Source organism: Zophobas morio, unplaced genomic scaffold (assembly GCF_036711695.1).
Source record: "Zophobas morio isolate AGI-343-1 ecotype UQ-CSIRO unplaced genomic scaffold, CSIRO_AGI_Zmor_V1 ptg000006l, whole genome shotgun sequence".
NCBI lineage: Eukaryota > Metazoa > Arthropoda > Insecta > Coleoptera > Tenebrionidae > Zophobas > Zophobas morio.
The window spans coordinates 13,875,833-13,895,437 of record NW_026972111.1 but is presented as its reverse complement, the minus strand read 5'-3'; the positions used below and the strand labels follow the sequence as shown (position 1 = coordinate 13,895,437).

General features: G+C 33.1%; 1 protein-coding gene across 2 annotated transcripts in view; it reads right to left on the bottom strand.

Annotated features, from left to right (window-relative positions):
* The window catches only part of Stg1 (stargazin-like protein), an 810,143-nt gene that overhangs the window by 746,113 nt on the left and 44,425 nt on the right, over nucleotides 1-19,605 (bottom strand). The gene's annotated exons all lie outside the window — the stretch shown is intronic.

The following is a 19,605-nucleotide window of genomic DNA, read 5'->3' as shown; positions in this document are numbered from 1 at the left end:
TCCCCATTGAAAAGAAATTAGAGATAATAGAAGCACTTATCGATAAAGTGGAAGAAAAAGGGCAAATCAAAGAAGGTGATAAAACGAGTGTGCTTAAAACATACTTTGTTTAGCTTTATTATTAAAATATACAAAATCACCGCTTCCAGCATTGGGTCCCCTTTGATTGCTAAAAGTTCATGAATCAATTAGATGAGAAGTTACTGGAAAAAGCAAATTGCAAAAGAAGTGTCCTTTCAGAACAGGTACATGAATCACGTGCTATATATTTGAGAAGGCGGGAATGAGAGATTACAACGAGAGAAAACAGGGGATTAAAGTATCAAATTTTCTGGAAGCCCACTGCAAAATATTTATTTCTTTACAAGAAATTAAAAACATGTTTTTGAGTATCATGTTGTTTAAAGAATACTACGCACATTAAGAAGAAAAGGCAAAATAGAAATTCCCACCCACCCACCCCATCTCGATTGTGATGATTTTTTTATTCTTAGAAACTTAAAGCACGTTTAAAATGGTACATTTTTGTGCAGAAATATGGGTTTTGCAATTACGCCCCGCCCCTCAGTCTGACAACGAATGAAAACTTCATTACTATTTAGATCAGGGCAGGTGTGGGTGGGGCCTAATCTTTGACTATAATTTTTTCCAAGTATACATAATATTGTTTGAATAACACGATACTCAAACATTTCTTGTAGAGAAATAATACTGATTTTGCAATTAAATTCCACTCCTTTGGCTCTCGACGATTAAAAAAAAGATCATCACAATTGAGATAGGGTGGGTGGGCGGGGCTTATATTTTGCCTGTTTTCTTAATATACGTAGTCGTCTTTTCAGAACAAGAAACTTAAAGCATATTTAAAATTGTAAATTCTTTTAGACAAATATGGATTTGCAATTAAGCCCCGCCCCTTGATGTGACAACGAATAAAAAATTCATCGGAATTGAGAATTATTTATTTTTTGCCTTTTTTTCTTAATACATATACATCTTTTTACAACAAGAAACTTAAAACATGGTTAAAATGTTATAATTGCAAAATCGAGATTTCCTTATATAAATTTTCCATTTTAAACATATTTTAAGTTTCATGTTGTGAAAACAAGTCTGCAAATATCAAACGAACAGGGAAAATGTAAGCCCGCCCACCCAAGGGGGCGGATCTTAACTGCAAAATACTTATTTCTTCAGGAGAAATTGAAACCATGATTTTGGGTATCGTGTTGTTCAAACAATACTATGTACATTAAGAAAAAAAAAACAAAATATAAGCCTAATGAAAGAAAATGAACTGAACACAATAAATCAAACAGCAATCAGTAAAGTAGACAATGAAGAGTTTGTGACACAAAACCAACAAAAAGCAAAAATGAAAAAATTTACAAAATGTTTAACCTACTTATTTAGGTAATATACTTATCAAACAAAATACAAGGAATTCTAGTTAAATATGGATTCTGGATTCTTAATTTATGGGGGCTGACCGTAGCCAGCCGGCACTTAGGCCTCGCCTTTGGGCCCATTGTACCTTCCCCAAGTCCATATCAGGGTGTTTTCCCGCTCCTCTACTCGTCAAGCCACCCAACTGCTTGAATGTACTTGAGTAATGCAGAGGGTGGAAACTCCCTGATATTTGCCATACTAGGCCAGATGTCCCCTAGTATCTAGTTAAATATGATTTGAATGTAGTGTTGAATCCGCAAATACATAACAAAAAGATGTTTAACGGGAAACCCAATCACAGCTTCAAAAATGAAGATGTGGAAGTATTACAAAGAATAAAAGATTGACTTCACTTGAAGCATGGAATTTTATAAAAAAAAGAAAAGAAATCAGAAGAGATAAATTGTATTATACATCGATTTTTAGAACAGTGATAGAAACTTGGAAAAATAGAGCAAGAAGAAATCGAATAGAGATAATATTAACGAACAACAGTGGAACTGGTGGCACTTCCTAACAAAAAGTGTTAAAAGTTGAAATGATGAAGAAAAATTCCCTAGATATTTGTTTTAAATTTGATGAAGCCAACGGATTTTCACTTTTACGAGAAAAAATGACGGTTGTATTAATGTAGACTTGTTAATTTAAAGTTCGAGTATGTTTGTAAGTAATACAATGTTGGTTTATGTTTATTAGTAGAGGAATCATGACGATAAATTAAAAAAGTTTGAAACGTTTAGTTAATATTCATTGATTAAATACCTATTATTGTAAAATAAATATGTCTGAAGAAGGGTGACAACCCGAAAATAGTTACTAGTTAGCGGTAACGCGAAGACACTTTTACGATAAAAAAGAATATTATTTAGCTTTTAAGGCGATGTGTTTGAACATTTAACTTAAATGTAATTCTAATTATTGCAGTTGAGAATAAAGCATCTTTTAAAGTTTGTTTTGAGTCCAAATTCAAAATAATTGAAACTAAATAGAACAAATATCAAACTAATAAATTTTATTTGATTAGTTGCGAATTCTTTCTATTTATTTCAATACGATAAGGTGCTACAGAAAGAATAAAGAATGACCAAGATACAGTTTTTGATTCTGTATAGCTTTTGTATGCGACGACGTGTTGCTCTAGAATAATCAGGGGAGTCAATATTTTCAAATTTCTGTTTTTACATGTAAAATTCCTATGTTCAAAAATCGATTCTGCATATGTAGTGATCAGTTTAATCATTTCCAGAATGGGGCGAAAAAATCTAACTCCAGCTCGTGCAAGGGCTACATTTTACATTTTAATATTACTTTGGCAAAAAGAGGATACACTGAATAAGAGAGCAAGTATTTCAGCTTCCACGTTTAATTCACATGATGGTCTTCTGTTTTATCAGTTAAAAGAAACTAAAAAGGCCTGGATACATACAGACTCTATCATTTCGTTGTGATCATTTTAGCAGTGTTCAGCGTTTGAAACACCATCTCGCAGTTGTATAATATTTTTTGAACTTGTTTATCATTATGTTTAAATATTATATTTACTGTTTTGTTTTATTTATAAGAAATAACAGAAAACGGTCTTGCAATGTGTTCGAAGTTTCACAGTTTTCCATTTAATGAAAATAGCAATTTTTGATTTTATTAATATAGGAATCCGTAAGACAAGGGCAGAAACGAATGCTTTGTGAATTCAGACGGAAGTCATACCCTCTTAAGCAACTGAGTAATCAATAATTTCTGAGATTGAGAAAATTTAATAAATTTCCATTAACCAAACATCTAATACACAATTTAAGGTTATATACCGTATCATACCAAACTGACAAATAATTAATTGACGATAAATTAATACTACAATATTAACTTTATGAGCTGGCATTTAATATAACAGTAATAATGTGAAGCCATCCTTTTTTCAATTTTTTAATACACCTTTAACAAAAATGTGGATCCAGGTGCATCGGAGGCACTATCGCAATAAAATTTGTAATTTTTCAGAATTTTTTTCTAATTCGAATATTCGTCTGATACAAAATGTATACGCGACTTTTAATATATGTGATGGCAGGGCAATTTAACCCCTAAGATTTTATTAGAGAAGCTGGTATTGTGGCGTTGTCGCACTCGTCTGGAAAAAGCTTTTCGCCGGTTGATTCCGTTTCGACACTTTTATTCCTACGTTGAGCAAATAAATTCAGTGAATACATGCATTTTGGAAATTGCTGTCAGATGATATGAAAATATGACATTGGAACATTTTTAATATAGCAAATTGTATGGTAGTATTAAAATAATATAAAGTTCGGTATTCATGAAAACGACTGGTAATTGACAATTTTAAAACTAGTATAAAGCCCAAAAACCTTTCTTTGACTTATTGTTATCACCATTTTTAAAAATTAAACAGGTTCAATATTTTTACGCATTAAAAATAAAACAACAAACTTAGCTAGGGTTTTAGTTATTGTTATTTTATCTTTCTTATTTATACTCACGTGTAACCAGTAAGGTGGCGTGTTGTTCAATTTTAGCAAGTACCTATATATAATAATATTAAAATATACATACCTAATTTTAGCCTGGCAATAATTAAGTGAAGTATATTACACAGATTTAATCCACATGCATTCATTATTTAGTCCAAATTGCCATGATGATACCTACTTGATTTGCAAACTGTGTTGATTTTAGGAAAATTGATTATAACCCATGGCATCATATGTGATGCTCGCACATATTAATCTAAATAATTCAATGAGCTATAATTAATCCCTTTAAAAACATTCTTTAACAATCTAATTTTATCGAGAAATTTCAGCGAAACAATGTTTATTTTTAGTGTTTTTACTATCCCGACAGTCTTTTTTTGATAAATTAATTGAGAAATTAATTTGTGCAATTATGTGGCAAATATCAAGAAAACATGTTGCCCCTAAAAATTTTATACACCGAAATACAACAAAAAATATTTTTAATCTGCATCTAGTCTTCAAGCAAACTTGAGCGAATTATATAAAATATATACATAAAAGACAAAAACCAAAACCATGTGCAGAGAATTCTTCCGTGAAATGTTAAATATCGATATAATGATGAGAAACTTATACATATGAACTAGAAGTCGAAAATGATGAGTAGAGAGCGGAAAATATACAGCAAAATTTTGGCAAATATGATCATATGATTGGCACCAAATTTATGCAAATATGCAGTAACTTTCTTAATATATGCAGAGATATGCAGTTGCATATGCTCCAAAAATTAAAAAAAAGCGTAATAACCGAACTAAATTTATTTACAAATTACAAAAACAGGTTTCCCGAGCTTACGTTTTATTACAAAAAATACATAAATCACATTGCAAGGTGTTTGATTACATCTCACTAACACATAAATCACATTTTTAAACGTAATATTCTTATACTAAAAAATAGATATAAACAGAACAAATTAAAAATAGTAGTAATCGACTATTTAATTACTATTTTGGTAACAATTTATTTTTAAATATTTTTCGAATATTCTAACAAAAAGTTTTCCCGTGATTTTAAAGTATGTATTTGTAAATACAAAAACTGCATACTACGTCCACAGATGTAAAAATAGAGCAGGCGTGACAAAACACAGCTCCTTCTTGAAGAATAAATTCAGGAAAAAGTTTAATCCATAAATTAATTTAAGTTATCTTCGACATATCACTTTAAATGAAATGCTTTCAATGCAAACTCACGATGAAAAATAATAGGATAACGTGTCTTCGACCACCATAAAACACACCATTAATACACTTAAGTAACGAACAAAAATATTGGGAATGAACCGTATTTCCAAAAGTAATTAGGGCCTGATTTTATCTGGAAGGATGGGTTAACACCCGGTGGTTTCTCCAAACTACCATATAACCCAAACATTTCCTAGTTATTTGAAGCTCAGGAGAATATTTGCAATGATTCATGAAATTTCGTCTTTCTAGTTAAATGCCAAAAGAATGTCAATTTTTTTTTTTAATTAGTACAAAAATTGATAAATATGCAAAATATGCACCCGTTGCGTTAAATATGCAGCAGAAGGCAAATATATGCAAATATGCAATTTTTTTATAGCTGTATTCATTTTTAATTAGCATGATTCGTTCACATACTAAATATCAAGATTTATATGCAAAAAATAAGGGATATGCAAATTTCATAAAATCCGCTCTCTAATGATGAGGAAAGTAGAAGTCCCGGAAATAATATCCATTGTCAGTGCTAAATTATCTATAGATGCACTGTATATTTTACACATATACACATTCTACAGCTTGTGAAGATGCACAAATAAAGTTATTATTATTTTTTTATAAATTTGTATAAAATCTCTTACCTTTGTTGTATTTCAATTTCAAATATCACGTTCTTAAACGAACGCAATAGAAAAACAGTAGTAAGCGATATAACTCATACAGAAAAATATGTTGGGCAAAATGGGACAACTTGATCGTTCGAACTAGCACAGAGCTACAATTACCAGTTCATCCACTGTTATGTTATGTAGACTATCTACGCAATAATTTGGCATCATTCCCAACCTGGTAATGAATCATCTTCGGACGCCCCATCGCTAAGCATTTAAAAAGTGGGTCTCGCCACGGTTGTGGTTTTATTGAATTTTTTGCCGGAAAAATAAGGGAGTCTGCAATTTTTGCAGTGCAGAATGTACTCGGGAACTACGCGATAGGGTGGAAAAAGTTTTTTTGTCGGAAGTTGGATAAATCGGCGGCGGTGCGTTTTTATTATCGTAACAGATTGAAATATGTTTTTGTAATTCATTTCTGTTTTTGCTGGGACGAATGATTTATCGGTTGATTTTTCGTTTATTCTCATCGATTTGGTTTGACATTATTGTAACATTCTCGGGTAAATTTATCCCAGAGTGGGTTTATTAGAAAATTTACATTATAACGGCTTCATGCGGGAACACAGTGGATGAATAATTTTTTCGCGTGTTTGACAGAGTAGAGGTTCAATAATGCCTAAGTGATGTTTTATGGCTGAATAGACAAAGAGTATTGGATGTGAAATTAATCACTCATTACGGTGGACTAATCGAAATAAAGTTTGACGCTTCAAAGAATGGACTACTTAAAACACGCACACATAGTTAGAAAAATAGACAAAAATAAATGTTGAAAAAATAAAATATGGATACAAAGACTAACATGATACACAGTTGAACTGCCTTGTTTAAAAGATCGTGTAAAAATAACTCATCCGACTATTCGTGCTAAGAAATGAGAAGTTAAATCCCCGTTTTGACTAGCACGCGTAATTATTTTACTTTTTGATTTATTGCATTTCAAGTAAATCTCAATTCCTTAAATCCCATGTACCGGTCCGGGCCAAGGTCGGAAATTACCGTCGTTCGAATTTTCCTGGAAGCCGAGCCCACCCAGAAACTCTGGGTTAATTGAAGTAAGCTGAAATTGCTGCAAGTGAAACGATCAAGTTTCGGGTTATCATCTCAAGGGCGGGAACGCTAGTAACAAGAACGTTGATATAAAGTTAAATTTTCTGAAATCGTTCAAAACAAATTCGTTCCGATTCACTCAAATTACTGAAAATTATTCAGCCGAACCGTAATTCGTAACGATCCACCATAAGCCTCATCCCTTTCCGTTTCCCCGCGCTTTTAGCACTTTTTTCCACTCCCGTAAAATATTACTGTGACTAAAATCATTGTTATTGCATGAAAGAGAGTTCGCTTTGGGTTCGCTGGAAGTGCACTTTCTGGTCGGTAATTCGAGGATTGATGATGAGAAGGTGAGTTTTGATCTAGGACGACGCTGGACTCGATTGACACACGAGCCTTCATCAATATTCTATCGGCTTTGTGTGAAGCGTCCCTCCGATTTTCAACTGCTTTCGATGATGCGACTTTACACCGCCTGATTTCGAAAGGCGATCCTGTTACATGTTTGTCTTCAATCTACTGCAAACCGAGCAGAAGCAGGTCAGAAACACGCTCGTCTTTCTACCTGCATTAATTAGGTTTCATGTTGTATAGTTTATTTATAATGAACAAGTTTACCTGGAAGTCTGCGCTCTGCGATGTTTGGAAATACAGAGTTTAACAACAACGGTTACATATAATATGTTTATTTTACTGTAATTGCGGTGACTAGCACATAGTGCAACACTAAATGTCATTCTGTTCTACATTTATATCTATTCATGACAAAACTACAGAACTAGGGACAAGAATATAATATTTGTGTAGGTTTTTTCAGGGAACTTAAAAGACCGTGTCCTAGCACTCGTAGGGTTTGTTAAAGTTGTGTTTTAATTTACAAACATAAATCTAACACAGACACTTTTAAGAGGCAGTAAAATATAAGCCATGAAGTATAGAAAACGGTATAGAAATATGTTTTTTCACTAGTAGCCATAAAGCATGCAAATGTCGACCTGTTTAGAGGTAATAAAGTTCAACTTTTGCGACCAAGGTGCAAAAAGAAGATTGAGGTTATATACACAATACTTGATGTGATTATTTCTTAAAAAATAAATAAATGTGTGCTACTAACATTACTTGAGTAAGTATAAGCATGGTAGTTGTAGACGGTAGAAGATAAAATGATTAATTCAGCGACAAGTGTGAACGGTTTTCTTTGTATTATGTATGTATTAGATTAAGTTTGATTAGAAATCAAAACAAAATCATGTTGCGTCAAAAAATGTAACGTTTATTTTTTAAATTTATTGTCTTATGGTTTCTACTAGTGAAAAAAAATAGTATATTAACCACGGTTGCAAAGCCACTTCTAGACCTCGCGCTTCAGAGCCCTCAACGCTGCGCGTCTCGGGTTCTAATTTGCGCTCGATCTAGAATGCTTGGCTCTGCAACCTTGGCTAATAATATACTATTTTGCCCTCCCGACACTAAAATTGTTATTTTAGTCCCTGTAAATCGGAACTAAAGTGGCTCTTTTTGACCATAGGGATAGTTCTATTTTTAAGTTCTTCGACATTCCAGTTTTTTGAATGTTTTTTTATACAATTTTTGGAAAAAATAATGTCAAAATAATTTGACACCCACCAATTGATGATCCGAGCCTGTTTCTACAGCTCTATGTGTCCTAACGCGTTTTATTTCTATACAGAAATATTCATTGTAGTTAATCTGATTTGCTGTTTTGCCATCACGTGAAATTTTAAATTCCCAGATGAATAATCATTCCTGTCTTGAAAATTAGTGCTCATGATTCTGAGAAGTTGGCAATAGTTGGTTTTGACACTACTCTTTACCTAATTTTGCAATAAAATCTCCTTACTATTATGTTTATTTGGTGTATTGAGAACGGGTCGTAGATGTTTTCAATGTTTTGATCAAAAATCATCTTTTCTTCTTCGGTTAACGCGTGAGTGAGTTGTATATGGCATATCTTCCCCTTTATAGATATAAACTTATTTCCCGTACGTTTAAAAGTTTTTGTGACTAGAAGTTCAATTCCCAAAAACTGATTAACACTTTCGCTTCTATTAAAAAATATACACCCCTTCCGTAAAGTCCGACCCCCTTGTAATGTTGGATTAACAGTGTGGATGAATAATAACCAACTAATGGTAATCGTTATCGTAGTGGCACGTTTTGACATTCTTGGCATGTCAAAACTATGACATATAAGTATTGGTTACGGTTTCTGCATCAATATTAGCACAAACATCTGGTATTCTTTGATCCAAATCCTCAAACGTGCAGGATTTTCTCGCATGTTCTTTGCATTTTATTAACACCACAGAAAAAATCCCTTGCTGTTAAATCCGGCAAACGAGCAGGCCAGTCAATAGGACCAGGGCGTCATAATAATGTCGATTGTTGTCGAACTGCTCTAGCATAATGCGGGGAAGCGGCATCTTGTTGAAAAACGATCTTAGTTTCAAATTCCGTAGACGATTTTCAACAATTTATACAATTAAATCATCGATGACTGTTTCTGGTAAATTCGGATAGCTTTGAATTCAATTCTATAATTAAGTGTCTATTTTCTTAAACAATCTGGGACGACTTTTACTCTATTTCCGATGTTCATGTTTTATGAAACATATTCAAAAACATCTTATATGATGTGACTGAATAATAGTGCGGTACTACTATGGGTCAATTATTGTCAAATTATTGAAGCAGATAAATATAAACGCAAATTATGGAGTACAAGCGCATCCATGAGTTAAATGTAGGTATCTAGACAATTGTCTAGGTCATCTGTTGAAATGGATTTCAGTTTTTTTATCAGACCGGCAGTTTTATGTCAGAATCGGTGACTATTTTTCTGATACCGGTAAAATCTGGTGTCCCTCAGGGATCTGTTCTCGGACTCGTTTTATGCTTGGAATGCGTTGCCGACTAATATTATTGATTCTGAAAATATCAGTATTTTAAATCAAAACTTGATCTGGTTTAAGCCTCATAAATTTTTTATACTTAACCATCTGAAGAACCTTGCGTGAGTCTAATAGCCGCTTGTCTCTATTCAAAAAAAAATAATAATAATAATTTTCGTTCATACATGAGGGACCAATAATGTGGATTCCTAGTACGAGTATCCCAGCCCACACATTAAATTTTTGTGGAAACTGACCCCCTACGCTTCTTTCTAATCTAGTGGGGATTTTGAACCGACTAGTACCCTACATTTTGTTTGCTAAAGTTACTGTTTAAAAAGAAGGTGACCTCATCGCTAAAACAAACGTGGTGTAAATATCATACTTCTACTCTTTGGGTAATGAAATCGTAAAATTCAATTTCTCTATTGGATTATTATTTCTATTTTGTCCCGTAATTCTTAAATTTCGTCTTCCATTTTCCTGTTTTCTTTCAAAATGAAAAATAGAACGTTTTTCTTACGAAAGATCCTATTATAGTTTATATAATTTTTTCCACAATTCATCACAAAGACGGTAGTATCAAGATTCACCAGCAAGCTTATGCTCACAGCATTTTTAAATGTTTTGGCTTAGAAGAATGCAAAGAAGTGTTTACGCCATATTGAAAGTGTCGGAGGTTTAAGAATCAGGGAAAGAAAACAGAAGAGAGTATCCACATAGAGAAGCAATTAGAGCACTCTTGTGCCTCATGCTTGTAACGAGACCAGATTTGGCTTTCAGTGTTGGGGGTTTTGTCAAGAAATCTTGTGAAACCTACTGACGAGGATGTATCAAGATTAAAGTTTTTTGGTATGTAGTAGGAACTATTCAGTATGGAACTTTGTACAAGTCTGGAGAAAAATCTAGCAATTTGAAGTGCTAGTGTCATTCTGACTTCTCTGGGAGTTGTAATCAATTATGCAGGAGAAGTCATTTCTTGGTAGAATCAGTAGCAATCTTCGATGTCAACGTCAGCAATAAAAGCTGAGCTAACGGCAGCTCATGAGACGACGAAGGAAATGATCTGGTTGATTCATCTGTTTAGAAAAATCAAGAAACTGGAACAAATTCCTTTCCTCCAAATTGATAAAACAGCTACACTGAAGTTGATATTAAATTGCAAAACAAATCGCATAAAACGTAGTATTGTTTTCATATAAAAAAGGTGGCAAGAGGAAAACTTGGAGTTCAACACATTTCAACAGAAGCTCAAGTTGTAGATATCATGACAAAGACATTAGTCAAGACACGTTTACAGTCTTTGTGTAGTCAGATAGAATTCACGTGAGAAAAATTCTTTAAACATTTATTAAAAAGGGAAAGTGTTAGAAATCACTAATCTTGGGATTTTTTTTATTCCAAAAAAAATGACAGAAAGCTCACTTTATCTGGTTAAAAATAAGTTATTAAAAATAAGAAAAACATTGTTTCATTCCATTTGTTTATTAACATAATTGCATGTACCAAAAATCCAGAATTCCAAATATTTAAAATACAATTTAAAGTGTAACCAGAATCAAACAAGTATTATATATAACCTTGAAAACTTCAAAAAGAAGTAATTGCGGACTGAAAAATCACAACTACAACAGCACGCAATTCTATAAATGTGATAGTTAGTTAATTACTTAGTAGCTTTTGAGATGACGTTATGAAATCTTTGAAGGAGAGGAACAGATGAATTATAATTAACGAATTAGGATATCCGCAATAAACATAAAGTGTTTCCCAAATTTCGGAGCAATCGTTTGTGTAGTTTCCAGTCTAAAAGTAAAATTTTTTAGTGTAATTTTGACTTTTTTTTGAAAATCCACATGAACAAAGTTAAAACTAACACCGGAGTTTGTGACCGCAGGATATATCAACCCTATTTTGAATATTTCAGGTGATAGTTACTAATCAAATTTTGGAATAACATTATCAGTTCTTCCAAGGGAATCAACAGATAAATTCAGAGCGATTGATTAATTATGTAATTTCCAACATAAGTTGAAAAACTGAATTGAATATTTTTCCCAGAACCTACATGAGCAAGATTAAAAATAAGGACGGATCAGCAAACCACAGGTGTAGAAGCATATTACTGTACACATTTTAAATACGGTTTATTTGGCAAAATTTTTGAGATACAATGAATAAAAATATATAAGTATACCAATATGTTCACATCATCTACACGGTAGTCCTAAAGAGAATTTTACTGTAATATGACCTATGACCAGAACTTTCAGAGATTATTTGTAAAATAAAATCGTCAACATAATGACAAGGGGAAATAGGATACCTACTGTTCATATTCTAAGAACCATGAAATGTCGGAGAACACCAAGTTCATCAGGTGGAATACGCTTACACCTGGAGAGTAAAAATGCAATGAAACGATCAACTTATTGAAACGTTAGAAGTATACACTGTAGAGTCCAATTATACCTCACCAAAAAATTGGTCGACGATTATTTCGACAGAAATTTCCTCGCATCCGAAGTACAATAAGATAAATCCAGCTTTTTCGAAAAATAATGAAATTTGATTATACGAATTTTATTTGTACGTTTGGAAGTAAGCCAAAAAAAGATCGCTACATTTCTTAATTTATCAGATCCTCAAGAGTACACTGGGCATTGCTTATTCAGAATCTCTTCCACTTCTATGCTAGCACATTCTGGAGCAGACATTTTAACCGTAAAACGCCATGGTGGCTGGCATACAGTGGCGGAGGGGTACATTGATACATGAAAATAAAATAAAAAAAGTTGATACTGTTACGAAATAAACCCATTCGCCGTTCCGGTACGACGCCTAGGGTTTTCTAGTATGTGCGGCCGTGACGAACCTCATCATCGTCGGTGACGGCGACCGGACGGCGTTCGCTAAAGAAAAGCCTGGAGGCGGAAGTCGATATGGATACTCCAGAACAGGCCTAGAAGCGGATTATTCAGTCGACTCGAGTCCAGTGAAGACAGGCTCCAGTCGAGTTCCGCTGGAATTATTTTGTAGATAATCGCTGTGCAATTAGTCGTGTAAATTTGAGTTACTTAGAAATGAATTGTTGAGTTTTACCCACGCCGATTTTTAAATAACTGTACAACGTAACAATACTAAAATTTTAGAAGAAGTTATGGCAAGTAGTTCTTATACGAACAACGAAGAGTAAAAACACGGCACAGCTAACCACATCAGCTGGCATCAATATATCCATCTGCGAAAACATTGTTATTCATGTTTATAGTAACCCTAATACATAAGTGTTTTATTGTTTTTAATGTACTTAAATAAAATATCCCATCTCTATATTTATAAAGTTATTCGTGAATTAGTTCTTGAATATCAAAATGAGTTATGTAATGAATTTCATTACACCACTAGTGAACTAATATTGAAGATTATATAACTCAAATAGCCGTCATAATAAGTGATTAACATGTAGGTAGCAGATAAAATATAATATGCAACTAGAAGTTTAATGAAGTTCCTAACTATTTTGTTTTTGTTTAGTTGAATTGACAGCTCGATATAAAGATGTCCCCAACATTATTGTTACCTAACCTAATACATTAAATTGTCGTTATTTTACATTGGTTGGATTGTCAAACAGCAATAGATTCGTTTGTCACCAGTTTAATTTAAAAATAATAACTGCAGTCTTTGTATTTTTTCGTGCAAGGTTCTAGAGTGGATAAGTCTCAACAGCGGATTTGCAATATTTATTTTTTAATTTAAAATTGGAATTACCTACTGGGTAGTGGGTAGTCCGCATTAGAACCAACTCTTTTAATAATGAAAATACAATCCGCAAAAGCTGTTTACAAATGTAAAGTGCATAAAACTTATACCGCTTTTCTTTATTTTAAAATTTAATGCTCCGTTTCTAAAACAGTTTTAAGTATGTCCCGGTGGAAAGTTACCGAGTCAATATTACAAAGAAATATAAACCATATTAATGTAAATTCGCCAAGAAGTGCCTACCTTGACTGCAGTTTTCCAAAGCTGGCTCGTTTATGGTATATTGGAGCATAAATAAAGTCAACAAAAGATTTTCCGTAATGATTTACCTCAGCTCGAATTTTCCTTCTTTTAGCTCATTTATTGCCATTGTTGTTTAATAGCCTTCTTCTGTCAGAAATTTCCCACCCCAACTTTGGATAGCAACAAATTGGTAATTATAACTCGCCAAGCAATTTGTCTTTTCACGTGATTACCATGGAACATGTCTTGGATCTGACAAAAGGCCTAATGAAGCAGGCTTCCTGGATTAAAACTTTATTATGAAAAGGGGTGACGGGATAATAACTAATTAGAAAACCGCTAATGAAGATGAGACAGATTTGTGCTTTTTATTGGGAGAAAATAAAAAAGTATTCCTCGGTTTCATAATACGATTTTGTTGCTCGTCAGCTCCAACGAACGTTTTTTTTTAGCAAATTTAACTTTTTTAGAAACATTATTAATTATTACGCATTTATTTAATTGCAGAACTGATTGCCAAAATCATTCGAAAGCTGTGTTTTATTAAATTCAAGTTACAAATCGTCACTCTCAATTTGCAGTTTTTTTCGACAATATAAACACCACAAAACAACGGTACACTTCATGACAAGGGACACGCAGATTCCAAACTAACAAACAGAAAAATATTTACATAAACGTGCAGCTGAAAACTCACATCTAACAGCGAGAAATTTGTTTTCAACATTTTCCCAAACCAAAGTCTGAATATTTACTCTTGAAGCACATTAATTCATGAATATAAACTTGTAGTGGTTGAAGCAAAACGGACAAAATTGTTAACAGATTCAGCAAATATCTCTTTGCTGCTACAATTCATCATCATCGCACACATTGTAAAAAATAATATTACATTACATACTTCTACTATGTACTGAAGAAGTGTATGACGTCTCTCTGTTGCCATCACACTTATGAATTACCCATAAATTCTGCACAACCTCATGAATCTCTCGCGGTAATAGCAACACGAAAGCTCAAGCAGTATTTTACTTCAAGGAAAGCACTTATAAAGCTATACGTCGATGCCGATGAATAATTTCAAAACGACAGACAAGAAATAATACACCTCGTGCTAACTTCAGTTACCAAAGTTAATAGAAAAGGGAATATTTACACTACTAAAACTTCGCAGCGCAAAATAAAACAAAATGAGAATAACATGCGGATTAAAAACAAAACCTTTCTAAAATGACTATAATATTAAGTATATTTTATCAAATGAACATTGTTCTTTACGGTTATTAATGTTTATAAGTGACAACTAACTGCTGTAATGAATAGATGACAGGTTCTGCCCAACTCACTACTGCAAAAGTCCCAGCAAACTCGGAATCCAAGATTCAAGATCAGAGGTCCGAAATCCAATTGAAACCCAAGTTCGAGACCCAAAGTTTTTATTGAGTGAGAAGAGGTAGAAAGAGGCAAGATCGATGTATGTAAACAGCATAAACATATATTAAAGAGTCGGAGGAATTTGCAACTAAATTAGAAGTTAAGCAAGGATGTGTACTGAGTCCGGCGCTGTTTTCAAAATTAATGGACGACGCTACTAAAATGAAATAAAGTAAACTATAAGAGATAATATTCGCAGATCATATGGCTGTTTAAGTTCCGAGACAAAAAGATGTACAAAACAACTTAAATTTTATAAATAATAAACTACTTACTCATAAACATGAAATAAACAAAGAGTATGATAATTCTAAATAAGAATCAAATACATCAAATCAAAGAGCCAGACAAGAAATCGAACAAATGAGTAAAATAACGAGGAACTGGAACTGAACAAGAAATAATTAGAGTTTTTTGAAAAAAGAGATATCCAAAAAACTATAAGTACAATAGCAATAATAACAGTAGCTAGCGAGACAAACATTGATACATACTAGTGACTCATGGATACTTACAGAAAACAAATTGATCGAAGATAATTTCGATAGAACTTCCCTCGGCCCTGAAGTAAAATAAAACAAATCCAGCTCTTTCGAAAGATATAAAACTTAAAATAAAGATATGTATTTCATATTTAAGTAAATGTATAGAAGAGTTTCTCTTTTACAAAATATTATGATGTTATCATCAGCATTTTTGCGAAAACACTTGTATCAGTTTCGATAGCTAAAGTGTAATACTAATAGCAGCAGTGCTGTATTTCCAAATTTTCGGAAAAATGGAATGAGCCGTCCCTGATTTAATCAATTCAATAAACTGACTCATTTATTCATTTTTTGAGTTACGCTGTGTAAGTAAGTATTTCTAAAAAATATGAATAAGTATAATGTTGAATCACAAAGTTTAGATAGACTTTAAGATGACATCATCAATTTTTTGGAAGGGACAAAGATATATATTTTGAAGACAAATATACCATGCTCACGATAATTTTAAAACATCTGCAAGATTTCAAAGCATTCGGTTATGCGGATTCAAAATTAAATTGCAAAATGTTATTACACAATTTTGATTTTTTTTCTGAACGTGTTGGGCAGAAACTCAACACCGATTCCTAAACTACACTTCCAGGACATTCTTTAGCGAACGCCGCTCGGCGGCCGTCACCGACGATGAGTCACACATGCGTTGTTTGCTACATTTTCTTCTTACGACTTTTTCAACTGAACACCAGTTATAAATACATTGTCAGTGAAATGGAGTGTAACTCTTGTAGTAAACCTTTTTTAAAATCAAACTGTTTGTTGATACCTAAAGTTGTATTTTATTCTAAAAACTTTGTGCTAGCAATACTTTTTCAAAAACTGTTCCACCGAAGACCGAAATCTGAGACCCAAATGGGCCAGATCAAACGATGACCAACCGATGCCTGACCAAGTAGTCCGACATTTTCCCTTCCTGAAAATAACACAACTGATGTCTACTCATACGGAAAGTCGGATAGGGCCGGGCCATGCCGGGTTAGGGTCGGTCCCAAGCTGAAGTGCCTCTAATAACAGAGACACTAAACTTACTCATCGGCAAATATATCTTTTTATATTAGTACAGATAGAATAACTTTCAATACAACCGATATAATGTATAAAATATTCATTCCGTCCTGGTTTATTATGTGCAAATGTCTATTATACCGGTGAACACATGCAGCTCTGCAGATTTAAATTTGGACGTCCTTGTATTCTGCATACCCTTGAATTTTGAAACATCAACCAATATTTGTGATTTTGCATTTTATAATTATATTATACATGAAGATCTTGGAGGCTCGACACGAACAAAAACACAAAAACTAGAAAAATGTGTAATGCTTTTCGTAGTCTACTCGGACACATAACGCGTAGAACTTGTTTTTTAGCAAAAACAAAAGGGTATATCGGGTCCTTCTCTTTAAACCGAACTTAAAGGGAAAAGGTAACACCCAGTAGAAATGTTTTAGTTGGATATTCTACCTGGAGCAGCGAAGACTCCACTACAGTCAAACAGCATAACTCACCAGAAACCTGAGTCTTTGAACCCTAAGACACACCAAAGTTACAAGAGGAGTTCAAGCCACGCGTTTCCTCAGAGAAAATTATTCCAATGCAAAGCCGGCGGGAAAACAAATGAGGTAGGTATGACCGGAAAAATAAAACTTTGTAGCAGAAAAACCAAGGCGTGATTTCATCGTGTAGTCTGCATGTTAAACAATTTTTTTCGTCTTGCTTATTTCACAATCTAATAATATTAATTTAAATATTATTTAAATTCTTTCGAGACCCAACGTCCCAAACTGAGAAATTATACTACTGTCTGGAATTTCATAAAACACATTTTCTTTATAACAATACTAGATATTGAAGATTTAGTGATTCTAGTGCCTACAGATTATTGTAGATAGAGTTGGTAGCATGAAAAATGTATTGTGTAGGAGAAAAGTCGGCACAAGTCGATATGGAATTATACAATTTGTTACAAAATATTTACCGTCTCGACTCTATTTTTGCTCTTAAAATTCTGCTCCGGTTTGTTGCAATTTTGTTGTAAAAGGCATTTTTTATAAATTTTTCTAAATTTTTGTATTCATATTTTAGTATTAATAAAGTTCATTATGTCAAAAAAAGCAATACAGAATTAGTTCAAAAATAAAACAATTATATAAATAACAATTTACGGCATTTTCTCTTGAATTTATTAAATTACCCAAAAATTCTAGGTCCTTACAGTATGCAAAATGTTTGCTCTACGCAGATGATGTTAAAATAATCCATGAGATTAAATCGAAAGAAGACTGCATTTCTTTGCAGTTTAGTATAAATCGTGTATACGATTGGGCTATCATCTTCCACTGAATCGAGTCAAGTGTATTATTAAAACCTTTAGCAAGGAAATTTTGTAGCTAGTATTTGATTATAATTTGAATGGAGATGTTTTGGGAAGACTGGAATTTGTTCGCGATCTGGGTTTAACGTTTGATAGCAAACTCGACTATATTGAACATGTTAGACAAATATCTAAATTATCATATAGATCCTTGGCATTTGTCATTCGAAATTCTAACGATTTTCTTGCTGTTTGAACTACTAAGACTCTCCATTTTGCTTATGTAAGGTCTCGGCTAGAATATTGCTATGTGGTGTGGAGCCCCCTTTATAAAGTCCATGTTATGGCGTTGGATAAGATTCAGAGGCGTGCTTTAAAATATTTGATTTACAAGTTGGATGGAGTTTACCCCGTTAGAGGTACTTCGAATGACATCCTATATGAGCACTTAGAATACAGAAGGGAAGTAGTTTATGTTATATTATTACACAAAATTATAAACAACAAAATCAAGTGTGAAGATTTGGTAGAAATGTTAAAACTTAGAATTCCTAGAAAAAATTTACGACGCAATACTATTTTTGGCAGAAAACTTCAAAAACTAATACATTAAGAGCTGCACCTCTCCACCAAATGCTGGAGTGCTACAAGAGAATAGAGAACAGGGTCGACATTTTCAATTGCAAAGTTTCAGAAATAAAGAAAAATATTTAACATTTAAAAAGAGAATGGCCTGCAGATTTCAAGATGTGGAAACTAAAACGCTCTATACGTCTTCTATTATGTTCACTTTTTTGTCGTTTCAATCGTTTCTTTTAGGTTAAAGATACAGCTATACCTCTTGGTAATTGGGCCTTCAGCCTGTCAAGAGAAGTCAACAATAATAATAACAGAATTGGGCCAACGACTGAACCTTGCGGAACACCTGAAGTAACTAGATAATCATTTGAACTGAGTCGGTTTAAATGTACACATTCATATTGATCTAAATATGTTTTAAACCATGACAGAAGAGGATCACTAGCTTTTTTAAAAGTATAAAATCATTGGCAGTGTCAAATGCCTTCCTGAAGTCTGCATGGACATCTAAGTTATTTTCATAGGCATCAAACACATAATTAACAAAAGTAAAAAGATTGGTTAAAGTTGAACGTTTTAACAAAAAACAATGCTGGCATGGAGTTATTACAGTTTTAAATTTCTCAAACATTTGAGCAGCTACAATGCTTTGAAAATTTTTTAACGCGAACTTCGAGGTCTATAATTTTTTATTCCAACCTTTGAACCCGTTTTAAAAATAGAAAGTATAAATGCGGATTTCCAGATAGTCGGAAACTTGCCAGAATTAGTAGATCGATTTTATAATCGGCAAAGCGGCATGTTTTAAAAAAACGATTGCGGTAGTCCATCAGATGTTGAACAGTTTTTGTTTTCAAGCCTCTATAGCGGACTGAGAACGGAGGCGACATCAATTATAACTTATAATATTGTT